Source organism: Macrobrachium rosenbergii, chromosome 31, assembly GCF_040412425.1.
Source record: "Macrobrachium rosenbergii isolate ZJJX-2024 chromosome 31, ASM4041242v1, whole genome shotgun sequence".
NCBI lineage: Eukaryota > Metazoa > Arthropoda > Malacostraca > Decapoda > Palaemonidae > Macrobrachium > Macrobrachium rosenbergii.
Genome location: NC_089771.1, coordinates 18,434,591 through 18,457,445, shown reverse-complemented (window position 1 = coordinate 18,457,445; position 22,855 = coordinate 18,434,591). Strand labels below are relative to the sequence as shown.

Below are 22,855 nucleotides of genomic sequence, written 5' to 3'. Positions count from 1 at the left end.
AGTAATGAGATTAATATAGTTTATGTAGAGCAGATATCTCGGGCCAGCCCTACGAGAGTGAAGAATGTTACTCATTGGTCTAGTTAAACTACCAGTATTTATTGATATGATAACTGCCAGTAAACCAAAGGTCTTTTCCTTATGTGCCAGCTTACTGAACCCACATTTCTTTTCATCTACAGTGGATTATGGCATCTGGGGTTTGCGTTACTTTTGAATTAGACCAGGTTAAGTTTTTGGATTAGTATAGGAATCGTAATTGTTTACAAAAGAATAACATTTTAGATATTTGGGCTTTTAGTGTAATACTGGATGAGAGAGATCCCAGTGTTTGTAGACTTGCACAGTTCCTTTCTCTCTCTCTGTTTGAGTTATTCTTGTATGCCTTGCTGTTTTTCCCGCGTTTGTTATTCTTTATTTGTTGTTACAGCCTTTCACCCCCTCACTAAGCAACAAATATCTGTATATCAGACAAGCCATACAAAATGTAAATGGAACTTATGACAATAGATCCATTAAACTGCATCACGATAAGAAGAGTCTCTCTCAAATGGTGTTAATACCACTCAAGCAATTGACTGTGATAATGAAATGTTTCCACATTTTACTTACAGGTAATAAAGGCAGTAAACAGACATTGAATGCTCTGTGTGGATTGAAAGTAAATTTTACGTAAGTATTATTTATTATGAGAATGTGGTACAGGTAATAAAGGCAGTAAACAGACACTGAATGCTCTCTGTGGATTGAAAGTAAATTTTACATAGGTATTAGTTATTATGAGAGTGTGGTAAAAGGATTCAGGTTTTATGATAGTTGTATGAAGGGTATGTGGCTGAAAATTGTGTATCAATAATAGCGATTGTTGTTGTACTGTATTGGATTCATTTTTTAAAGAAAGTTTGTCCCGTGTTTTATTGACAGGTAGTAAATACATTCTCTCTCTCTCTGCATGCCAAAACAAACCAGTTATTTTATATAAAAAAAAAAAAAAAAAAATTTTTCAATAAGTGGTGTTCTTTATCCCTTCTTTTTTTTTTTTGTCCATGATAAACCCGTTGCTGGGCACATAGGTACTGTAAGGGCAGACCAACCGTAAAGAAAGTCTCCCAGAAGAGCGAGAGATGTTCTCAGTTGTCTTTTGAATTCTGCACATTTGTGTTTTTTGCATGATTGTCTCCCAATGAATATTCATTGATTTCTTACTAAATTCACCCCAATTGTCTCTATTCAGGTCTTTATCTTGTGTTCAACTTGGGTGGTCTTGTGAGTAGCCTCTTGTAATCCAAAATTTAGAATGAACTTGGCACTGTTTTATACTGTGTATATTAACCTTTTTTGTGTGCTGTAATCCATACTGTTGTTTTCAATACTGAAATTGTTATTAGCCAGTTATTTTACAGTTGTCTTCTCCTCATCAGTTCTGCTTGAATTCTTTTGGTTTTAAACATAGGATTGTACATTTCATATGGGTAAACTTCAGTTTCAGACACAAACTTTGATAAAGATTGCAAGTAATTTGTGAAGCTACCAGCTTAGACTTTCATTCCAACTCCTACATTTCTCCATTTTCTTTGATTAGAATTTGAATGACGTCTTCCTATTATCTCCTACGATTTCTGTGCACCCCTATGCTTGACTTGATTCCTTTTGGTTACGTGTTGCATCGGGTAACTCCTGCTGTTTTTAAACCGTAAATCTCATTCTCCCTCCAAGTATCTTTGGAATTTTGTCCAATCATTGTAAGAATTGCTCTCACTGTTGAGGACACTGTGCAGACTTGATTGGGTTTACCAAAAAATTTGTATGAAGCCAGGAAGAAATGTGCAGGTGGGTAGGGCCTTGAGGAAATTATTTTCTTACCAGATTGTTTTTGAAGTTAAGGAAGACTATACAAATTAAAGGAACTTGACTAGCACATTGTCATACTTCATGTAGGAGTGGTGTTTAACAGTACCTATCCCCATCTAAAGCAACACTTTGAATCGAAGTTTACCAACTGATTTATTTAAAAATAAAATCACCCCCCCAAAAAAAATTATCCTTAAACTTAAACATTCAATTTGGGTAATGACTAAATTATTTGGCTAAAATACCAAGGCCAGTAGTGCCAACTTCCGTTATAGTAACACTTTGAATTTGCATGTACTTATATTACTTACTTATCTACAATACTTTTGTCAACTATATACAAAATTATTCTTAAACGTAACACTATCTATGTGGAACCTTCAAAAGCTAGCACTGTACAGTATTGAACCATACAAAGATGCTATGGCAAAAATGCTCTTGGTAAGTTACTAAAACTAAATGATTAGTGTGATGTATTACTAACATGGCAAACTTCATACACATACTACCATTAAATCACTTGACAATAATGACAAGTTCTCCTTTCGTCAATACTGTAATTAAAAAAAGTCCTCTGGTGAAAGTAACAATGCTTAAATAATACCAGCATTGCAATGATGCAAGGGCTACAAACTATTAGGAATCTAATTCTAAATTAACTATTTCAATAATGGAAACAAAATATGGAATAAGGCTATGAGGAGTATGTAAGAAGCTTATCTCAGGCCTACAATGGATGCTAGTTCATCTGGCTATAAAACTTCCTAAAACAAATTATCAGGAATCATTTGCACTTCAACTGAAAAGATCTATTCCAAAAAACAGAAAGAAAGGATATCTGGACATTTCAACTTACTGCTTTTATATAAGAAATGACCATCATAGTTGATGGTCATCCTCTATCTTTGAGTTATTTCAAAATCAATTAGTATTCAGTTTTTCTTACAAACCTTACACCTGACCCTAAACTCTCAATGCACTGATCTGTTTTATTCATGGAGAACTATCTAAACCAGAGATTGTTACAGGCCTTGTAAGTGCCAAAATAAAACAATTCAACTCCATAAAGACCTAATTTAGAATACTTCAAAGCTTACTACCACATTTGCTGTATAGATATTTTCAGGTCCTGAAACTGATATACTAGCATTTGTACTATTGTGGATATTTCGGATACATTTCAAGAGATATAAAAGTGTCTATTACTGAATATGAGAACTAAAACTAAAAGAATTGTATTCTTATTGTACAACCAGATTCAGATGGGTGTATTGATGAAACTAATAATCATATCTTCTCTGAAACTGTGAATTAGGTTCTTCTCCCAGTTTTGGGAAGGAATCCGGCTGTAAAACTCTTAAAATCTGTTCTTGCACCAAGCTGAGATCAGCAGCTCTGGATCTATTTGAATTCATATGCCATATTTGATGCCACACTAGGTTTATTAACTGAAGATCACCAGGACCTATAATTAGGGGAAAATGGAGTTCAAAATTGTGAAAAAGCTCTGGCTACTTTAGTTCGAGCAAATGCACAAAACAGGGCAGCATAAGTTAGATTTAGGTCATTTTTTACAGACATGCATATCCCACAACAATGTCCCAGGGAGTCTAGGGGATGGGGGATTACAATACAATTATTCTGTGAGCCTGTCATATCCAACTGTCTAAAATCGAACACCTAAAAAAAAAGATCCTTTTTTAGATTTTAACAATGCAAATTCAAAGCCTAACACTTTTAAAGATAATCTTTTAAAAACAGTTTTAGCAATAGTTTAAAAGCTAAGAAACTGCTACGTATTACTACGTACAGTCATCAAAACAGGAGAAAATTAACTAATTAGCTTTCTGTACTACACAACTTTATAAAACAATAATTTATGTAAACCTTTCAAGGCAGAGAACAAACTATTATACAGTACCAATAAAAACAACCTTTTACAAATAGCTGTTGCCATTTGTAGTGGATCTGATGTTTGTGCCTCACAAAGCCCCACTTAGTGATGCCAATAAAAACTTCATATCCTGCAACTTACTCCAAATAACTGGGTCATTACTGTACTTCATTCACTGCTTGTTGGCTGCAGTATATCTTAGTGTAACATCAACAGACCTGTAAAGGAAATTCAATGGTTAATTATCTCCAGACAACAGTCAAGTTTTCATTATGTGCACATTATGTACATACAGTACTTGAGTTAACTAAAGTGCTGCATGGTAGTATATTACCAAATCAGAATCCAGATGATCATTCACATAACAGCAGTTTTTAAGTAAATGCCACATTTCCTACATATGCAAACCTAAGCCTTTTACTTAAGAGTACTCCTTGGTGGCCAGAAATACTTTTACATAAAAAATTACTGTTTGTATATTTTATTAGCACAGATGTATTATTCAGCAGGACAGACTTTGAATCAAATTATAAATTTGGTTTACAGGAGCAGTGTCTTTGAAAACGACTGTTTTACTGTTCTAACCCTTTTTAAATCCACACCACTGTATGTTAAAAAAAATTCCTTTTCCTATATGATCATGTTGGCATTACTATATTAATTTGGCAATTCCAGTAACTACGTAGTCTGCAATACTGTATAAATGAACTTGATTACCCTCTTTCCATCTCAGTTTCATACATATACAAAACAATGTCATTGCTAATAACCTGACTTAGCTACTGTTACTAAATAAATATATCTGCATTCATATTACCCATTTGATCATCACTGGATTTGAACAGTCATGACAATGCACTTTTTCCAAGAATATCAAAACAAACAGAAAAATCAAGGAACATAATTCATAAACTTACAGACTTTAATGTTCACTAGTTGAGTCATGTCCTATTGTGCACCCATTCTTCCATTATGAGGTAGTCTGGTGTTTTGGTAAAAACTGATGGCTCCACGATACATCTATAAAGTCAGTTCAATACAACCTAAGTCGTTCTGATACTAGTTTCTTCAGGCACCAAGTTGCTTCACTAAAACTGTCATATTTGTTACATGAATAAGCAACCATCAGACTTGTATACAAACATTTCTTACAGCTCAAACAAGGTTTACACTGAATAATTCAGATCTCTGGTACACTCTAAAAGTTACTAAATTCATATTTTGCTAGTATAAAATAGAATAAACTTATGTGGTGAATCTGATATACCACCAAGATCTTAACCTAGTGTGTTGATTTATGAATCTAGATTTCTGATCGTATATTTAGCTACTGGTTGATTTCTAATACTGTACTGTTTACTTTAACAACAAAGTGCGTACCAACAGTTTTAACAGTGGTTTCTAAAAACTTTACTTACAAAATCATCTTGTTCTTTAGCTGAATGTCACTTATGACAGTAAGAAATAATGTGAATGATTTAAGCAGTGAAAGGTGTTGCTTTACCACTGCTGTCTATAAACAATACAATTGTAGCTGGGGCCGTAACAGTGTTGTTTCACTGTGGACATATCTTAGTTTGCTATCATGGTGTTGGGTTTATTGCTTAATATGGGTTTTCCCTAATGATAAAGAAAATAAGTGCTCTGCTACACAAAATGGTATCAACCATTACAACAACTGAGTTTTCTTTGCTTTTACTGAGATAGTTAAATTGACTGATGCTTTCAAAGAACTATAGAGTTGTACTGAATTGTCTTTATGAATGTACTGAAATGACCATGAGCCTTCAGGTTAAGTCTTGCCTGAAAAAAAAAAAGAATTAGTTTAATACTGCTATGGCACAATAAAAATCAATATTAGTACTTTTTTTATCATAAGATTTATGTAATTCACTTCTATAAGCCAAATGGCTAACTCTCCAGAAGCATACTAACTTTAGTAGTGCTTCTAAATTTCTTTCTTCTAACATCTTACTGATGTCACATAAACAGAAAAACTCTTATACCGTATTCTCTACAGTCATGCTCAATCATACCAATTTTTTATATTAAACTCAAAAATATTGAATTTACCTACTGCTTCAGGGTCTGTATACATGAATTCAATAGGTACAAACACTCACTCATAGCTGGTCAGTCACTTCTGTCCACTCTGAATGCAGGGAGATAGGGAAGGTAAGTTATATAATGGGCAGGTAGGTAATTAAAAAATAAATCTCAAGTATTTATGGTGTATGTTTAGAATGAACCTTACCTCTTCAATATATAGCTGATTCCTACATTTGAAAAAGGAGGTGGGCAAAGTGGAAATCAGCCAACCCTTTGAAGGCTACTTGGTAAAAAAATATTTTGTACAAAACAAGTGTTTGTTGTAACAAGGGAATTCAATCCACAGGATATTAATGCCGCCTCAGGAGGATAGTAACTCAGGTACAAGATCCTCATTAAGAAGATAGCTGGTCTATTTGAAGGGTGGCCCCCCTTCAGCAAAAGAGGGGTAGGGTTATTGTGCTAAAACCCTGCAGAGCCAATGATGGATAACTAATAAGTACAGTACATATGTACAAAAAGGTATACTGTACTTCTAATGCTCAACACTGAGTACCTGCAAGCTCCCCAAAAACCACAACCAGGTTTTAAAAAGCAGATCAGAAATGGCTATCTATCGATTCAGGGCATAATATCATAATATCCCCCACACAAACCAGAGGAGTTAATGCTCTGCAATAATCATACTTAATCTCCGAACCATCAAGATAAACAAAAGCAAATACAAGATTAACATGCCACTGAGTGACTTCAGTAACTTTTCCAAGGATTTTTTTTTTTTTTTTCAATTTAAAAGTTGTAGCCATTGCTCACATGTCCAGTGGCTTCCCTTCCATTATGGACAGAAATCAGCATGAAAGTCCTTAACCAAAGACCTAATGAAAAGAAAACTACTGTACATTCCTACTCTAGGAAAGCTCCAGGTTTCAAATCACTAAACACAGAACCTTTACATTGGGTTTATCCTTTTAGCATAATTCCAACAATCCTTACAGACAGTACTGGTACCCCAAGGGGTCAAGTTCCTCAAGCCCTAGTGACTCCAGGGTAGGTAAAGATAATGTAAGAGCCTAGCCCAAAATTGTACTCAGACCAATTTAAGGGAAAGATAATTGCCTTGTCTTTAGCAAAGCCTACCTCATCTGACTAGAATTGTGGCTCTCGCTCATTAGCTGTGCCTATGGATACTGTGAAGTTTCCACAAAAATTTCTTTACATGGAGCTTGTTCTATACAGTTCAAAGGTCGACAAAATAATGAACTGAAGAACCACATACAGATTCCATGGTAAGTACATAGCAGAGACAAGGGAAACTTACTTTAACACTTGAAAAACATCTAGACGTCTTTGTCCTCAGACAAGCCTATAGCCAAAGCCAACATGGCCCTTTAGTCTTGAAAGCTGCTACCAAGAAGTTTCCTCATGCTTGAGGAACAACAGAAACTTAACCACGTTGTTTATACAGGTATCGGTGCTGGAAAAAACCCCTTAATGTGGGACCATGACTTACACCCTGACCACTGGTGTTGGCAGAATCGATTAGTAGATTCTCTCCCAGCACTGATAATGGCATTACTGTGAGATCCTGCCTTGAGCTCACCACAAGCATGGACCATAACACGTAGTCATCTGTAGCTTGTGGGATTATGATGAAAGCTTTCATCTTTCCACTAAAATTTTCAAAATGAATAATTACCTCCAGTAAGGTAATAACTCAGGATGAGGTTGTGTGTTAATTTGACCAACTAACGGAAAAGGGGCAGGACATTTAGACACAGTAGTGTTCGCTCCTCCTTATCATAAAATGATTAATATTGTCTCTAACAGGCTTTCTCTATTTGAGTACACTCTTATTGCATTTAATAACCCTGAGAAGGGAAAAGCCCCAAAATAGATACTTTTGCTCTCAACCTATTTCAGGACCAAAAAAATAGTATAGTATCTTCAATACAAAAGCCTGCATTCCGCAACACTTGTAATTCTCTTACCATATCACAGGTCTAGGGCTACCAAGGGAGGGTTTAATTGCTTCAAGAGGCTTTTACTCAAGATTTAAACAGCTTTGGAGGCAACAACTAAATCCATCAAGGTTCCCAAAAAGTCATGGTGTAGTGCCAGGCACCTTAATTACACCTGACCTGAAGACCCCCTGTGGTCCAGGTTGTAAGCAATGTCTAGTATATAGTGTTACCTAAAACACAGGAAGACAAAGACCTAAAAACTCTAATAGCTAGAACTGACAGCATTTATAGTAATTATAAAACTAAGAACTTAATGAAGTTGCCTATAGAGATGCTTGCTCAGGAAATACCTCCAGCCCAACTCCAGAAGAGAGAAACTAACCACTGCCTCTGAAAACCTCTCATCTACTTGAGGATAGATCCTCAGTCCACACCAGACAAACCTCACTCTAGTACAAGATGATTATGGTGTCAATGTGAACATCGGAATCATGTGGAAGCTTAGAAAACTTTAGTACGTGGAAGTTTTTAGAAGAACTTTCTTAAAAATGAGTTGTACAGAAATATACTAAAGAGGCAATAGAACCCAAAATCATCCTCCTAAGACGCCATGGTATACTACTAGGAACATCCTATATTCCTTGGATCCTCCAAACTTGATAAGTATCTCTCCTCCAATCATAAAATAAGAGATGTAAGGTTTCATAACCAACTATTAATGCTGAAAACCCTCAACAAATCAGTCAGAGGACCTGTAAGTGGAAGTTAAATATTAGTAACTCTGTTCCAAGTCATGAATATGCCTACATTCATATTTATTAGTTCTTATAGGAACTGACATAGTTGAAAATTCACAGCCATTCTGTAGGCAGAATACTATTCCTCTTGTTAGTTGGTCCCTTAGCACACTGTTCCTATCCAGAAGAACCCAAGGAAATGGCACAATCTTCCCTGCTTCTGTCCAAACAAGGGTCTTTCCTGTTCTTAGTAAAAGGAATAAACAATAAGTTGGATAAAAACTATTTAATGATGTTATAAGTATGTGTGTGTGTATATATATATACTATATATATATATATATATATATATATATATATATATATATATATATATATATATATATATATATATATATATATACACACACACACACACACCTAAAGAAGGAAGGGTGGTTTGTCTGATAACATTGCTACTTGTGCACTGCTTGAAGTTCCTCTGATTGCTAAAAATTCGGAGATTATAGTATAACAGACCTCCTCCAATACTGGTTAAACTCTCAAAATTCTAGATCTCCCATGATTGCACCCCAGACCTACACTGAGGCATCTAAAGGACTGGATCCTTCTTCACATGAGAGCTTAAACTAATATCAAATCTGATAAGAGAATGCCTGTTAACCCATGTTCAGGGAACAGGCAAGAACCCAAAACTCCTATAAGGACTGAAAACCTCTTATAAGCAATCAGCAGCAATAAATGCCACAAATAAAGGGAATACTTTCTCCACTAGAAAATTCTGAACATTGAGAATATCTTTAACTCCGTCAGTAACCTGCGCAGGGACTAGTCCTTCCCCAATGCTATGCCCATATTTGGAAATAGACCCTTAGAGTACAAAGTAGTTCTCTTTCTCCAATAAATGGCAGCAAGAAAGAAAAATCTTAGGAGAGGCTGTCTTTACATGAACTGCATTAAAGCCTTGAACATACACAGGTCACCTAATGAAATACAACTCAAATGAAGGTTCTATTTCCACAAAATCGTACGATAACCTCTCCTTACAGAAAGCAATTAGCCACTTCAAAAAAGAAACTGTGACCGCTTATACTCTGGTTGTAGATCCGACACCTGATTCATCAATCAACAGAGGCACAAGTGATTGCCCGCACGCCACAGAAAAGGCAGGATAAGTCTTAGCTACCGAAAATACGCCAAAGACGCTGGGACAAAGACTACCATGCTCGATGGTGGACGAGCAGCAGATGATTGCACTGAACTAACTTCTGATAAGCTTCCACTAAGGGTTAAAAACTCTTCTTCAATCACTGCCAACAAAACCATTTGCTCTGGCTCAAAAGGAAGACTAATTCGGTTGGAAACATGTCAGCTCAACCAAATGTTTTAAATTCTGATCAGGAATACCTTGCAATATCGAGAACGTTGCTAAACCACGAGGGAATCAGAAAAACAAAACAGTAACCAACTGTTTACCCATAACTGGAAAAGGAGTCAAAATCTTCGAAACGGAATGTTGAGACTACTAACGGCAACCACCTGCCTATTTAAATGGATGCCGAAATGATAGCGCATGATGAAATTCTCTCTACGCAAGCAATAGCTGAGCAGGAGACGTGCACAAGCGATGGTAGCATGAAAAGAGCACATCGGTACAGGAAATAGGTGCACAGGCGATAAGAGCGCAAACCATCAGCACACAAGCCACACGATAGGTGCACAAGCCATAGGCGCGCACGCTATAGACAAAAGCCATAGGCATGCAAGAGATAGGTGCACAAGTGATAAGCATATCAGTAAGCGATAGACACACACGTGCAAGAATGCGGCATTTCCGCATACTGCGCTAATTCGGGCTAGGTGCATGCTACTAGTGCCCCAAAACTGCAAGGCTCATTAACGCCCTGGCCGAAAAAATCCACAATACATAGGAAAGCTGAAGACAATATAGGCTTCTCTCTAGAACCTAATTGATACTTATGCTAGCCTTACACCGTGAACGATCCTTAGCTACAAGGATATGAAGCGAAACTGATCAAAGCAAAAGGTAACTTTCCTTGACAAGGCAGTTTAAATTCAATTATATACTACCAGAAAGAGACGAAGCATCACTGCTACCATGCCGATCCAATACGGTAAAATTAAAGAGTGAAAACGCGTCAGGAGACTCCTCTTATTCTTATCTGAGCGATCCTATCGGAGAACGAATTCTGGTGCTAGAACTAGCGCCACTAATGCCAGACCTGGTGCCCTACCAGACCAAACAGAGGAAGGAGACAAAGGACATAAATCCACAATGCTTTCTGGCAAGTCCCAGTTCACTGTCACTCCAAGCCACAAAGGAGTTGACAGGGCAAGGCAAGAAAAAGCGGGGGCGTTGACCCTTCCTCCAACATGGGAAACAACCCGAACTTACCGAGACTCTCGGAAGGGTAGTACAAAAAAGAAAACACCAATGATAATTTAACAATAATAATAACCCATGAAACTTACGCCAAGTGAACATAAAAATGACGCCATCCTATCAAACCTAATGCCCTGAATCAGCCAAATTCATTTGGAGGAACAAAATCGAAGACAAGCAGCAGAGGACTTAATCAATTACTAAATGGGGAAGCAGACAAGACACGCATCCCTTTAACTCAAGTCTTACAAGTATTATCCTCCATAGCCGTTTCTACAACCTAACAAGCTCTATCTGTTCGCAATCAATTACCGCATTTCGTTCAACCATGATTCATATACAGTAGTAATTATCCAATCATAACCTTTCCCTCAGCAAAAATGTATCATGAGGGCCAATAAACTGAAATAATGCCTATTACAACTCTTGCCTTACAGGTTCTTACTGAACGATTAAAAAATAAAAGAACAAACAGAGTACAATCTACGGAAACCAGTGACAGAAGTAGACTGACTGGCTATGTGTATTTGTATTGTATAGGATTACAAATTTCGATCGTTTCAGTTTAATCCATTGCTGTTTTTAATACGCCTTTTCCAACACTTATTGAAGAGCTTACTTCGTGCTTTGTTCTCCCATATGTTTTATAGATGGATGACCTTCCTATTTACCCTGGATTAAGTAAGATTTATAAATTTTGAAATTCTAATACAACTAACAAGTAGCCTGGTCAAGACAGCTAATAACCTTGTGCTTTTAGCTAACAACTGGGAAAGACATCACACACATATATATATATATATATATATATATATATATATATATATATATATATATATATATATATATATATATATATATATATATATATATATATATATATATATATATATATATATATATATATATATATATATATATATATATATATATATATATATATATATATACAGTATATATCAACTTTCTATTCAGGCATCTGAAAGGGTTATTACACAACAGGGCAATACCTTTGCTAAGATGTATTATCTCCAATTTTTATTTATTTATTTAATATTTTTTTTACAAAGTTCAGCTTTTAACTCAGTATCATTTACTTTGGGAGAAATCATTCTCACTACCTGATAAGGAATTTCTACGACCATCGTAAATATATACTGTATATTCTTTACCCAAATTATCACCAGTGTAACACCTTTCCCCTCTAATATTTTCCCCTGTAACAATTACTTGTACCACAGCAACAAAGTACTACAGGGGGACATGTACAGCACAACATGCAGTAACTATAAAGCCTGATAAACTTACATCTATGGTATAAAAATGGTAAAGTTTTACTTTAAACCTTAATCATATTCTGGAGCTGAGAACATAATATTCCTATATTTATGTGTATACTTGGAATATTTGACATTTATTTCAGTTGCAAATTAGTAATTGTAGATACTGTACCACCTTGTATCACAATTAGGAGGGCCAATACAAGGAAGCCAGGGCTTTTAGGTAGGGGAAAACCCACAATGAGTAAAATCCAGAATGTATGCTAACCTAACCTAATGTAGGGCACTGCAAATTAAAATAATAGGGTTGCCAACTAACCAAACTACACATAACATAGCCTAAAATACAGGTCCTTAACTGGTTGGGAAAGGGGCGCTTCGCCACCTGGACCATCCCACCTAACCTAACCTAGGATACTGTAAATTTCAATACTAACTAGCACTGCAACCAAACCTCACCTAAGATGCCCTGTCTTTAGATGGCCAGGGACTTCTCTATCCTTGGAGACTCACCTAACATAACCTTGGTCACCGAGTTCTTACATGTCTAGTGTGAAGTGCCACTTTCATATGTTCAATATACCTCAACTTAATCAGAATCAGAACTTGTTTAAATATCATGTGGATATTAGAATATACCCTTATATTTCGCTGATTTTTTTCCCTTGCTAAAAACCCAATTCCCAATGTAGTCCTCCAAAAATGTAGGATATAAAGGGGGTTATCCAGAACCTTTAAAACTACTGTACTGATATGCTACCGAAATGAACATCAGAAATTATCAACAAAAACACACTAAAAAATAATGCAATACAGCTGAAACAATCCAAGGATCAAGAGTTACATACGCACATCGAAGGAGCCATGACTAAGAGCTGAAGCCAGTTTTTGAAGTAATGCCTGAATTCCATAATCCCACTTGATTTGTGAAACTCAGAACAAAAGAGCCAATCAGGTTACAGCATTGTTCACATAACCACAATTATATATGAAAATAGCAAATAACACTACATATTTACTATCCATCCTTACCCACAATATGACAAGAAAATCTGATCAGAGCCCCACTCACGCAAACATCATAACATAAACAAATAACCTAAGACAAAGACTGTGTGGGTAATGGTATTCATCAGTAATCAATGTAGAAACAGGTAATTTGCAAAAGATTTGAGAGTACTTTTTGTATTACTCATATTATGGAGACTTGTAAACTGGTATAAAAAAAAAAAAAAAAAAAAAAAAATCCCAATAATTCTAAAATAACTAGGCTAAACTCCATATATGCATCATTCTCCTACTTCAGGATTTGTAAATTCAGTTTTTTGTACAATGCCAAAAATTCATCAAATTTTGATGCATTAATAACCATTCTAGAAGCAAGTCCAATCAGCCAAGATTGGAAATCACTGGGAGTGTTTGGTAATTCAAAGGAAGAGCTCTGCATGGAGATATTGTTTAATGACTTTTTTGACTGAAAAATATAGAAAAGGAAGTATATGATGCAGTACAGGTGAGATAACTTGAGAAATTTCCTGAAATAAAGTGAGAAATGTAACGTCTGACATTACCTCCATATTCTTTTGTGTTATCTCACCAGTACTGCATCATATACACCCTTTTCTATACTGCGCAGTTCAAAAAAAAATTCATTACTAAACACCATCTCCATGGAGAGCTCTTCCTTAAAATTATGTACGTTTAGCCTAATATACTAAAAAACTCACCCATAACTTTCTTATAAACATGAAAAGCAACATCAGTACTTATTGGTCATCTAATGATACCCTCTTAAATCTAAATTAACTTGGATTCAATTATATTCACTGAAAATAAAATGAACATGTCTAGTCCAAGAAAATATTTCAGCACCATTGTCGAAATTCTGAATGCACATTACAAACCATCCTTTACTTTGAACCTCGCCACCTATGTGACTCAAGTCAAAGACTAAGTGACCTTGTATGAAAGGTGACAACTGCAACACACAGTTATGCCTACTCTACATTTGCATAACAGTTTATGGTTTCCTTCTAGCCTAAGCTTCACTACCATGTCATATATTTGATTGTAGCACACTGCTAAGGGTCAGGTATTCTTCATTCAAGCTCAAACTGCTAATAGGCCTACTATTATGGCTCGATTGAGCATCACTAGGCCTACTATTCATAGTTTACTCAAAACTTGGCCTATGGGCTACTATTCAATATGGTAGAACTATAGGGTAGCTCTGCGTCGCCGACGGCACTATAACTTTACTTTTTCTACAGTTTTTTGGCTGCTAATTATGAATTTACCTTTCATTTTTGGCGCTCGAGCCTAATTAACCTGTAATTAACCGCCGAAGTCCATCCAACAAGGGGTTTCCATACGCGATTTTCACAAGACCGAGCACGGCTACGTCTGTTTCAGACGGTTCATATCCCGTCCGACAAGTGCAATAACTTGTTAACGTATGGGTACCCAACCGCCCCCAGGCCACTACTAAACACAGCAAAGGGACATTCTATTGGCTGACAACAAACGGATGCACTGCCAGTATCAGAACCCCTAAAAGCATAGAAAAAACCAGTTGAAAAGGTAAAAAGAGGCGCAGAGCTAATATATAGAATTACCTTCAATATAACTTTCCCTTCTTCACCAACATCACAGCCAGACATTCTGATCCTCAGTCCACCTCCTAAGGATTCTTTGGTCCTGCTATATTCTTATCAATAAAATATTCACGACTGAGCAGTTCCTAATATAATGGAATATAATCGTGTCTAGGACTACAACTCTACCTGTGAATCGGGCAACAATTTACGATACTCAAACCTAATCTAGAATTTCACTCTTAGTAGGTCATTTGAGACACAAAGAAGTGCTGTAGAGAATTCAAGTCACGCTAGCCTATGGTGGACACTTGCCTATTATGATACTTTTTCTGCAGACTGCATTGGTAATGCATTTATCCATCGCTTTAATCTACCTAATACATTTAACCAAAAACCTTTAATGTACCTGGACGAGACTTACATTTAGTCAAACGAAGATGAACTATTAAAACGCATACAGCTGATTATGACGGCTGTCTGTCACTTGACTCAGGTTTTATGGTGCAGGTTCCAATATTGTTCGGACGGCCTTGATTGAGAACACTAGGCTATTTTGCTGATTATTTCTCGCCAGTTTCAGTACATTTGAAAGACCTGCTAGTATAAGGATCTTTCATAAATTCAATGGATGTCATTTGGCGCCTTTTCCAACTTTGTTTCCATTTGATTCGTGGTTGCACAGGACGGGACGTTAACAGAAATTTTCTGAAAACTCCTCTGTTGTGGAACTGCTGATTTTTCAAAACAATCGAGCATCACGCCATTAAATTAACAATGCAGTGACCTAAGAGTGACTAAAATCAATATATTACGCATTTAGGCTATTCAACAAATTTAAAGCTAGGCTTTAACGAATACTTAAGAATTATTCCTGGACAGTTTATCCCGTCTGTTCGGGAGTAAACTTAGGAACCATCAAAACACACTAAAAACATTAAAATATAAAATGAGCAACAATAATTCTACAATATCCATTTTAGCTATATTATAAAAAATCCTTCTTATTCAAATCATCGATATATTAGTTGTTTAACCTATTTAGTGGATTCATGACGTTTTCGTATATACATTTATGTTCTCGCCAATTCGGACAGCAACCACTTTGGACATCTATTGAGAGTTAAAGTAAATACAATAAAATGAAAATAGTAACTGTAAACGTTTTTGTTTACAAGAAGTTAACCTTCGATTTTGCGTCAGATATGAAAAACTTTACCAAAGTTATATATTTGAATTAAGAATAAATTCTAATTTTCTTTCATTATAAATATTATTCATTATTCGCGAGAGAAATTACTGAAATAAATCAAAATAAATCACATCTCGGCAATTATCGTAAGTCAGGCCTTTTTTTTTATGTACAGTATAATTGTCTTTCCTTTAAAAATTTTTAATATAAAAACACTTCCGCAAGTAAAATAAACGCAACACAAGAAATTAAGTAATAAAAATAGTCATTTTGAAGTAAAACGAACTAGTAACGACGGGTGTTATCTAGAAATTAATAATCTGAAAGGTATTTTGCTATGCGTTTGGTAAAACAACTATGCTGAAACTGTAGAAATTGACGCTCGTCTCAAAGTAAAACACGACGTAGTATTTAAAAAAAAATCGTTAAAAAGACAACATAGAGGCATTATAATAATTTAAATTATGTAAAAAAAAAGTACATTTTATGCACTAAAAAGCTTAGCTTATCAAGGATTTAACATATTTGGAAGCTTTCGTTAAGACGTCTTGTAAAATGATATACAGAAATCATTTGTGATGGGAAACAGAACTAAGAATAAATACAAAAGCACTGACATCACGCAGAATATGAAGTCAAGAAGATCAAATCGACTAAATAGATATAAGCACATAAATGAGTCAGGACTAGATAAATTAAAAGTTTTATGTAAAATAAAATCATGATATACACAGTAACTGACAATATCCTGTAAATACAAAAAGATATAGTCTAAGATTTTAAGAGTACTGCGCTAAATTTCTCTGTTAAATGTATGATATTTATTAGGAAATAAATTATGACTAATTAGCTATTAACACTAGTTACCGGAAGTTACAAAAATCACTTAAGAGAATTATTGTAAGAAATGATAACTGGAAACTTTTAAACACTTGAACGTTTTTGATATTAGATAATTTAAAACTAAAAGCTTTCAGACTAAAAAAGATTATGGTTAGAATGTAACAAACTTTCGAAATTACAATGTAAAATACCCATTCATATCTTTTATTAGTTTTTTAAACCTGTCGTATCTTTGTTTTAGACTATTGTCTTATTTTTCAAAAGCCCAATCTTAAAAAATATTTTTTTTTAATACTGTAGATATACAACAAAATACTTGTCACAATGGTATTACCAATATTACCTCATTTTCATTGAAAAATAAGTATTCTATGCGGATTTCTGCGACGGCAGTTTTGGCAACACAAACAATGCAGACGAATTCTGAAACTCTAAGTATTAACTTTTAAGTTTTATATTAACAAATTTCAGTGACGCAATGCATGAACTATAATTAGATAAATAATACAGTCGAGATATTTTCCGTACATACTAAGATATCGTCAATCACAATTTACATTTCATTTTGATTATGCAGTTGGTATGACTCAGTTGTTAACTGCATAAGATAAGCATTAATGATTGATATTTACTGACGAAAACCCGCATATGGGTCTACTCCTCACTTTTTTTTCAATATGGGATGAAGCTGTAACTCCTAAGCGGTTCTTAGGCCTGGCTGCAAACCGTCTCTTTGAATAACCAGCAGGTACAAATCAATGCTTTTGCAGCAGGGCACAATGTTGATATATTTTAGGAAATGGGACCAGAGGTGTAGACCGCCACCCTTTCCGCACCCGTGGGATTGATCCCAGGCCTTAGACAGTTAAAATATGCTAATCTGATATATTTATGGGAGAATTGTTGAAACTAACCAGCCAAATTAAAACTTGCAAAAATATAATGCTTATGTCTTTGAACGCTATTGCACACCCCAGCAGCCACGGGAGATAACTGATCCACCTCTCTCTCCCTATGTATGTGTGTGTGATTGAAGTATAAAAAGTCAGAAATAAAGTCCCTATTAGACATTTGTAAAGTTGAAAGACTTCGTTTATCTATAATAAACTTCAGGGACTTGGCAAGTTCAACTTTCTGCAATACTAACAATTCTCAACTATCTGTTTTGGCCTTGAATATATAAATGGAAATTCAAGCTGCCACCCAGCTCACAAAGAAACCTGCGTTTCGTTTTTGAATCGGGCGAGGGATAGGACAGCATGGGCATGTCCACTGAAAATTCTGCACGTCTGTGTTGACCTAAGCGCTGAGGATTATTTACCCTGGCTGTCTGTCAAGTGGCGTCGGTCGTAGCTGCAGCGGAGAGAGAGAGAGAGAGAGAGAGAGAGAGAGAGAGAGAGAGAGAGAGAGAGAGAGAGAGAGAGAGAGAGAGAGAGAGAATGTTCAATACTTCAAGTTGTACATCGTTATATTTTAACTAAAGACAATAGGCCCTCAACCCCCTTACGTCTCGAGTAAATCCATTAAGCAGCATATCTCTCTTGTAAGAAGGACACAATACCAATAAGGTAGTTTTACTTCGATGCCTTAAATGGTCCGGAATAATGACCTTAATAGGAGACACCGCCCAGAGAGAGAGAGAGAGAGAGAGAGAGAGAGAGAGAGAGAGAGAGAGAGAGAGAGAGAGAGAGAGAGAGAGAGAATGTTCAGTACCCCATCAAGTTGTACATTGTTATATCAGAACCAAAGACAACAGTCCATCAAAGAAGTAGAAATTCGGTGAATGTCCAGAAGAACTCCGCATGCATAAAGTACCAAAATTAAAAGTAAAATGTAATATTTTTCATATTTAAAGCGTTTTAGACCACTTCTTATGATGAGGAAACACCCACAATTTTGCCATATTAGCTATGGAGGGGGTTGGGGGACAGGTATTGTCTAACCTTATATGTCAAAAATCGAAAATCATTCGATGGGGAACTAGTTTTTCTGAGAAACATTACACTTTCTGAAAAACATTACAGTAAAAAACCTCATTTTCGAACTAACTCCAGTAAGATCAAGTACACGAAGTGCGGTAAATTTACAGTTTCGGTCAAATTCACATTTCCGATATAAAATTACATTTTCCCTAGCTTATATAGTGTACTTTCAACGAATCGACCTTTATTTCTACCGCAAATGATTAGATTTAGAGACATGGCCGCCATGGGTACCGCTCTCAGTTTGGTGGTGCAACGCCGCTACGCGGCTTATGCACATTTTAAAATGATTGTTGCAAGCTCGTATGTTCTGGCAAGCAGTAATATTGCGCTGCGCGCGCTTGCCACAGGGGTTACAGGGAACGAAATTTTACCCTAACGTCTAGTTACAGTTTCGGTGAAATTCACGGCCGAAACTGCAATGTTACCCTTTTTCGTTAACCACTTCACTTACCTTAAATAGATGGTAGTACTAAATGTTCACGAATTAAGATATTCACAACCTGTGGAGTTCCATTGTAATGTCCATGGAAACGACCAATAGCCTCAAAGTAAGACGTGCACGACGGAATCCATGGCAGTCAACTGAAGCGCACTTTTGTAGAAAGCCGGCTTATTCCAAAATCGCAGTTAATTGGATATTCTTGAAACAAAGCAACCAATCAGGTTTCAGCATTTGTACCGTACTTATAATTCATAACGAAAAACAAAAGACGATTAGGCATTTTTACCCACAATACATTGACACAAAACAAAAACGCATCAGCAGAAAAACTGACATGGCAGCATAAACGCATCCTTGCGATAACAACAAGGCACAATATTCATCGGCAATATCTCTGTAACTCTTAATTTGCGGAAGATGCGAGTAAGTATTTCGTATGAATCATGACAAAAATATATGATAGCAAGTAAAAAATATTAGATATCCGAATTTGACCGAAACTGTAATAATACCCGAAGGGCTACTGGATGTAAACAAACGACTTAGAAAAATTTTCGAGGATGCCAAATTAGATAATCATTAATATCTCGGATATGGTGAATCTCCTCAAAAAGTGTTCAGAGACAAAGTTTTACTATTTTATATTGTGAAAATTATAGTGTGACCTATTTTCTTATATCTCCCCGCGGAGTTGTTCTGGACATTGACCGAAGCGTACAATACCAATATGGAAGTTTTACCTTGATACCTCTAAATGATCTGGAAAAAATTACCTTAAAAGGAGAAACCACCCAGAGAGAGAGAGAGAGAGAGAGAGAGAGAGAGAGAGAGAGAGAGAGAGAGAGAGAGAGAGAGAGAGAGAGAAAGCAGGTGACTACCTTACACTCAAATATCACGCATGCTTATTATTGTTATTATATTTTTCCCTTCGGATACCGAGGACGTCCCTATAAACCATTTAAGACAATTAATCTTATTTAACCGCTGGTGTTTATGATAAAAAAAATTAGACCTTGAAAAAACTGTCTTACCTCTCTTTCACGGCAAAAGTTCCACCTTCAAAGACGTCCTTACCAATCCACCACTTGAGATATACTGATCGAGAAATGTTCAAATCAACCTCAAATATTTAACCAGCGACTATGTACGCTCTCTCAACACACGCCCATCCATTTAGAAATTTCAGCCAATGAGATTGGCGGATGGTAGAAAGGACGGTTTTGACTGGCTGCTGAATACAAGAGGTACACTAACCAAATACTAAATGTCCCAGTTATCGCTACCACCGCCAAACTCTCAACAACTTTTTGGAACTACAGTATTAGTATTAGCCAAAGTATATTGTAACCTCCGAACATGATAAACATTATTATAATTATTATTATTATTATTAACCTGCAAAGGTAATTTCCACAGGTGGATATAATGAGTCCAGTTCGGACATCCTTCCTTTATTGATTGAGAATTCCTCTATTTGCAGTTCCTTTGACGAGTTCAGTTATCTTGGGATTGAATGAAATCCCACACCAGAGATTGACTGAATCAGTTCCTTTTCTTGTGGCCCATTCACCAGTTGTGTAATTGCTTTCGATTCTAGAATCTGATTCAGTGCACACACAGACGTTTATATTTTCGACGAACAAGGGTACTGAGATAAGAGAGAATGAGTTAACAGCTGACGGAGGGGAAGAATCAGAATTAACAAATAATTTTGTATACAAAGGTATAATAACACACACACACACACACACACACACACACACACACACACACACACACACACATATATATATATATATATATATATATATATATATATATATATATATATATATATATATCTTCTTATTCTACTTTTAAAGTGCTTTTTTCCCATTTTTTGTATGGGATAAACACGATGCCTTCTTTTGAAGGACTTTGATTTGGCTTTGGGGTAGACCGTAGTCTCGATCAGCTGCCCTGTCTGACGTCGTTTAGACCCCGGTAGCGCATGTACAATCACTCAAAAAGTTTTGCAACATACTTCAAAACTTTTCGAACAACAGCTTATAATAGCGACATCTCGCGCTATTTGGCAACTCAAATGTAAGCGCGTGAAACAACTGAACACTAGTGGTGGGTCCGAGAAATTACCTGCAGTTTCCCTTAAGCAGGACTTTTTCTGATACTGCTTACTGTTGTCATATTTTACTTAATTAAAGGATGTTACTATAATACTTCAGAGTTCATCGCTGTTCTTATGTTTTAATATTTTCATCTCCAACTGCCATCACTATCGTTGTTTTATCTCCTTCATATGTGTGAACTTTGTAGACATACGACTGTTACAAGTTGAACTGTTAGTCTTATTAACATCAACAAATACGAATTTTGTAAAGATTTGCTTCACATTATTATTAATTAAATTTTTGAATGACTAATCCTATGTATATTGTGAACTAGTGAAACTTAATATAAAATATACTGAACTAGACTAACAGATTTCACGTCTATTTTTGTAATAAATAGAATATAATCGCACATACACACATACATACATACACACACACACACACACACATATATATATATATATATATTATATATATATATATATATATATATATATATATATATATATATAATGCTGTTATCATGTGTAATTTCTCATTTCTTTCATTGCTACTTAGGCCTATCATTTTGATGCCTCTTATGAAGTTAACTGAATATATAACGCCTATTTTTGTATTTCTTATTATCTAAGTTTCTAAAGAATTAAAATTAGCTAGAAGTTCAACATTAATTTAGTTAATGCTAAATGCCAGCAGTGAAGAAGACTACCATGCTCATCAGTGGAGAATGTCTCCTCCTCATCGCAAAAGATGACTAGTACAGAAATCATCGGCTACTGGATTATACTATAACGCAAACCCTAGCCTCTATTCTTTGTGTTTCGCTGATGTGAAGTGTTTCTTGGCAGGAGTATGATGAAATAATATCTTGGTCTCATGTAGCCTGTTACGGATGGTTTGAGCAGCAACTTGAAGGGAGAGCGTAATGTTCTCTCTTTGTAGCAACATCGGTAGTCAGGGGAGTTAGGGCGGGAGCTCCTTCAGTGATCATCCGATGATGATAATTAAACAGTAGTGCAACAATGAGGTTGTCCTCCAGTTTTTACAATGAATTTATCATGTTTCCTCGTTCTCTCTGTTGCTGTATCCTCTATACATGGTTGTTTATGTACGCTAAGCTGCCGAGCAATATCTACGATAGAAACATTAGTCTTATGCAAGCTAATGATTGTGGTCCGGGCTTAGTGACGAGACAGTTTAAGCTTTTCCTGCCCGAATGTGGGAGTCACACGATAACATACGACGTTATGAGATTTTTCTTTTTGTTTTTGACAACGATAATGGTTGAATTCTTTCTTTCTTTTATATATATAATTTCATTGATGGTTATTCAATATTATTTTATTAGTCAATAAGCTTTTATCTGGATTCGAAATATAGTTTCTTCTTTGACTCTTTTGCCTGATCATCTGAAGTGAAATTTTGAAAATGTTTCGTCATTTTTCGTAATATGAATTTTCACTCACCATTCTTTTTATATTGTTAACCGTATGATTAATAACTAAAATCGAA

General features: G+C 35.6%; 1 long non-coding RNA gene across 6 annotated transcripts; it reads right to left on the bottom strand.

Moving 5' to 3' along the window:
* Positions 1–677: 677 nt before the first annotated feature.
* LOC136855383 (uncharacterized) lies at positions 678–20,387 on the bottom strand. 6 transcript variants are annotated; one of them, XR_010858009.1, is made up of 4 exons: positions 15,195–15,611; positions 4,663–5,548; positions 3,773–3,963; positions 678–3,316 (listed from the first exon to the last, which is right to left on the bottom strand). It is a non-coding gene; the product is annotated as an uncharacterized lncRNA (long non-coding RNA). The 6 variants fall into 6 exon arrangements; XR_010858010.1 differs by having other exon boundaries at positions 3,786–3,963; XR_010858012.1 differs by lacking the exon at positions 15,195–15,611 and adding an exon at positions 20,264–20,387 and having other exon boundaries at positions 678–3,963.
* Between the last annotated feature and the right edge of the window lie 2,468 nt (positions 20,388–22,855).